The 4868-nt window shown below is 45.4% G+C and overlaps 1 long non-coding RNA gene across 1 annotated transcript; it reads left to right on the forward strand.

Annotated features, from left to right (window-relative positions):
* Positions 1-153: 153 nt before the first annotated feature.
* LOC109309263 lies at positions 154-510 on the forward strand. Its single transcript, XR_002100864.1, has 2 exons — positions 154-274; positions 394-510. It is a non-coding gene; the product is annotated as an uncharacterized LOC109309263 (long non-coding RNA).
* The last annotated feature ends 4358 nt before the right edge of the window (positions 511-4868 follow it).

Raw genomic sequence — 4868 nt, forward strand, 5'->3', positions numbered from 1 at the left:
CCGCCGCGGGTCAGCGGCCGAGCGGACGGACGCCGCCGGCTGAGGCGACGAGCGCGGCTGTCGGCTGCTCCGGGGAGGCGGCCGGAGCTCGGCACCGGCGCTCGGTCCTGGGGAAACCCTCGCGGCAGCGCAAAGCGCGACTTGACTCTGAGGGAGCAAAAAGATGGAGCCGTCAAACGCACAAGGGGAACAGTGCCTGGAGACTTTCTCGTTGTTAAAAGTCAACCTTACATTCTTCAGCCTTGGAAGCGGCATAATTCTGGCTTTGATAGAGGTATTTTTCTGGCCCAGAAGCAACAATTTAACCCACAGATTGTTTTACAAGAATGCTGGTTAGGCGCGAAACCATGGCATACCTATGATTAATTGGCGCCTTGCATTTGTGCTTTACAGTATTTGTTCAGCTTCTGACAGCGGGTTTGATACTGTAAAATACCTGGGAAGGTGACTTATGCTAAAAGCGAAGACATAAAGATATAAGTGCAGCAGTAAAAGAACATGGCTTAGTAAGACAGACACTGTCTTATGCTTAGATACTTGAGTGCCACACAGATCAAACTACCTGTCCAAAGGTCCCACAAGAGAAATCTAGTCTCCCCATCAGCTATTCATGAATCCATGGAGTAAAAATCTGGGCATTTCTTGCCTAGGTGCCAATTGCAGGATTCGCCACACTTTCAAAATCGTGGGCAAGGGGTCCTGACAGTATTGTTATCCCCATTACCTATTGAAACAACAGCATGAGTTGCCCTCTGGTCTTGTCCAAAACTAAGGAAGCCAACAGAAGGACTCCCACTGAATACATTAGTTTTTTAGATTAGGATTTAGAAAAGGTGATATAACTCAGACCATAGTCTGTATGTAAGCAGGTTGCTTCCCTGCCACCTTAACTGGCAAGTCAATAATTTCAACTCCCTAGGGCTAACGTATTCTTCACCGATACCACCTTGGAGTCCCAACAGAAACAAATGGAAACTCTTCTATCCTTTTCCAATGGGAGGAGAGGTAACTGCACTCAGACTTTCCCCCCTCAGCCATCCTGGAGTTTTGAACCCTTTTCGTGACTTCAGCCTCCTTAGCTGGACATCACTTCCAGCTGGCTCCCAGCCAGGTAGACTACTGCTCGCTGTGCCTATAGCTGTATTGGGAGCCCTTGAAAGCACAGCACCTCCTTATACTGCCTTTAATTGTAATGGCTCTAAACAGCCATAGCTTAGCCATTGCTTACCCCACGTCCAGATGAGCACAGGCATTTGGTTCCCCGGGCACAAGTAGCAGTGGTGCACCTTGCACTGCAGCTACTTGTCCCCAGGGAATGCCCATGCCATGCAGACTTGGGCATGCAGCAAGTTACCCTGCCTGGGGTAGAGGAGGCTGGGGCCAGCACTGTGCTGGCCCCAGTAGCCCTACTGGGGTCCTGACTGTGGTGATCCTGCCAGGCAGGGCCTGGCTGGCAGCTGCAGCATGGCTCTGGGTGGCCTGGCTGCACTTTTCAGCGGTGCAAGCTGCCTGCGCATGCAATACTCTGGGTTTTTTTCCTGCAGGTTTTTCTCGAGCCCTCAATATCCAAAAAAAACCCCCAACAACAACAAAAACCCAGCAGTGCATGCACAGGCAGCACACCCTTGCAGCATGGAGAACACTTGACTATGCGATATATATGCAGATGCGTTTGTGGTGCCACGTACCGCATGGCCGTGCTCGTCTGGAGGCACCCTAAGTGTACATTAATTGTCCTCAAGTTTCTCCAAGTTTTGTAATCCCTTCCCAAAACAACCTCTCACACCCTAAAATTACTGGAGTTTCTAAATTCTTTGTTTTACATTCATAGTGCACTGGTCCTTCCAGAATACTCTTCCTAACATTTCCCACCAGAAGCAGCACAGTCCAGTATTTCATTTAAATTTAGCTTAAATTAGAAACTTGTATTATTTAAATGAAAAACATCCTCAGTCTAATAACTAATACAGTGACCCGTGTTCCCCACAAAGTGTTACAAGTCCCCATGCAGTTCCCAAGTTCAGTGTCACACTTGAAACTCCGAATTAGCTGAAGAATGTCTGAAATATGTAGCCAAGTACCATCTTATAAATTATGGATCTATGCATCATATGGAAGCTGTGATGATTTCAGCTACTGTGGATGCATCTACACATGCAATTAATGCACATGAATAAACACTGGAGCTTATTGCCCCAGAGTTTTTTGCTCCTCGGCATGCCATTTGAATGTGCACCTGGGAGCAAAAAACTCGGAAGCATATTGCTTTGGAGTTTATTCGTATGCAGCACGTGGGGCCCAGCTGGGGCAGCCTGGGTTGGCAGGGGACCCAGGGGGTCAACCTGCCAGCCCAGGGCTGTTCCAACTGGAATCCACACACTTTGGAAGAGCAGGGTGACGCGCAAAGGTGCTTCAGTGCAGAGCTAACCAGCAGGCAGCCCCCATGCAGAAGCACCCTGTGCCCCAGCCAGCCAGAGCAGCATCTCTACATGTGCTGCTGTGCATGAAGAAACTCCACAGCAGGGGTGATACTTGTATTTATTTGCTATGGAGTTTATTAGTTTCATGTGTCCTAACGGGTGCGTGGGTACCTAGACATTTACTGTGCTGTTAATTAGTCAATTGCACAGTAAACATCTTGTGTAAATGTGCCCTGTGTGAACTAAAGTATGTTCAAGAAATTTGTTTACAGATATGCCAATTTCATGAGGAGGAATGCAAAAATCTTAATTTCTTTTACTTAAATCAGGCTGCGCTTTGGGATCCTCCATCATTAATACTGACAGCACGCAGACCTGGAATACATGTCTTCCTCCAGGAGCAAAAAACATTGCCATATTGAAACATTGAGTTCAAAGGCCTGCAATACATACTACATACCTACCAGTTTGCAAAAATAGTTAAGACAGAATGTGACCTTACATGTCATATTCAACATAATTCTAGTACTCTCTCCTATGTCATGAGAACTTTTATACATACACAAACAAATGGCAAAGAAAACGCACACTTCTTAGTGTTCAGGTAAAAAATTGTTAAATCTCATCTGTACATATTTTGCCAGAAGCATTAGAATTCTCAAACCTGGAAATATTCTAGGCGTTCAGTTTTCCACCAGGTATTCCATTGTGAACGTTCAAAACTGATGTTCCACAAGCTTTGCTGCAGAACTTTTCAGCCAAGTAATTGACCACCCACACAGAGCCACTGCCAAACCACTCTGCCCAAAGTATGCATTAGGTAAATGAATACTACACATCTGGGGCCATAAGTGCAACCTTAGGATAGAGAAAACACTCTGTAAGGTTACATGCTATAAATCTGTGCTTACAACCTTAATCTAATGAGAACGTAATAAAAACAAAACATCACTAAAAATAAGGCACTCAAATCTCTCTTTATAGCACTTTTTTATTTTGTATTTAATGTATGCTTTATCCACACAAGCACTTTGTTTTGAAAAATCCAAATACATTTAGTCGATAGAAATAGCATTCTGCATATGCTGTCTTAGCTAAATTTTAATCAAAAACAATCTAATTTATGAATCTGTGCAATTCTCATTTCAGTGTAGCTTTCTAATTAACACTAACTGGGTTTATAAGCACACGGTAGAAACAATTTCTCAAACTTTGACATTCGATAAATCCCTTGCAGCAACTTCTAAATCAAATTGACATTCTGGACTCCACAAAAGAAGCCAATCAACAAAGGGCACATAATATTACAGGAAAAATAGGATGTAAACGTTCAATAAACAGGTAAAACAAGTTGATAAAACAAATGTCTCTCCAGCATAGGTGACTTCTGCAGGTGCTCACTAGCCCTGTCCCTGCTGCTGCTGCTGGCTTCTGCAGGTCCGCCCTCCCCCCCAGACTCAAGAGGCACCAGTCGCCCATGCTCTCCAGCAATAAATTCTCCAGCTTTTATTCTCACCAAGCCACCAGTCCTTTCAACAGATCTAAATGCCAGTTGTGCCCCCTCATCAACACACACATCCTTATCGCTGACCAAACAACATGGATTAGAACATCCAGGATAATTTACCTGTTTCTCTACCAATACATGCTACCTCAGACAGAGGGAGCAATCACTGTGTGAAACAGTGAATGGACACTGATCTGACATCAGTTTCAGAAAGACATAAAAACTTATCTAGTGAAATATTGTAACCTCTCTGAATGTTGCACCACTGACCTCAAAGTAGCTGTTGCTAAAACAATTTTTTAAAAACTCACTTGAAAGTGAAATTGCAGACCAAGAAATCATCCACAGAGTGAACTGCGTTACATATGGCCAGTGCCATAGCAACAAAGTTTGGCACCCTAGGCAAAGACTACAGTGGCAGCCCGCCCACACCCTGCGTACAGAACCGGGGGGCACATCCCCCACCACGCTTGCCCACGGGTGCACGAGCAGTGGGAGCTGTCCTCCTGCTCCTCCTCACTCCCCACACACACTGGCTGCTCGCAGTCCATCCCATGCCACACCCTAGCTGGGCAGCACCTGTTGGCTCCCCTTTGCTTCGGCACCCAGAGGGGTCACCCCGCTCGCCCATCCCTGCCCACCATCTCCCTCTTGCTACATCACTGCATATGGCCTCCATAAAGACTCTGGATTCTCATCCTATTACCTGGACTAGCTTTTATAATAGCTAAGTCCCTCAATATTTTAACTGCTTTGTTTATCCCCTTTAATTTCTTCAACCCACCATCACCTCTTAGCAGTGCCCACTTCTTTTCTTCCTCTTACCCTAGCCTCTGTACTTAAGGCAGAAAGCAGGGTAGAGGTATACCTTATAGATTAACTGAATTAGAGCTGCATATACTTTTGTGAGTCATAGCTTACTTCACGATGAAAAAGTTGCA

Source organism: Crocodylus porosus, unplaced genomic scaffold (genome assembly GCF_001723895.1).
Source record: "Crocodylus porosus isolate Cpor-Errol unplaced genomic scaffold, CroPor_comp1, whole genome shotgun sequence".
In the NCBI taxonomy this organism is placed as follows: Eukaryota; Metazoa; Chordata; order Crocodylia; family Crocodylidae; genus Crocodylus; species Crocodylus porosus.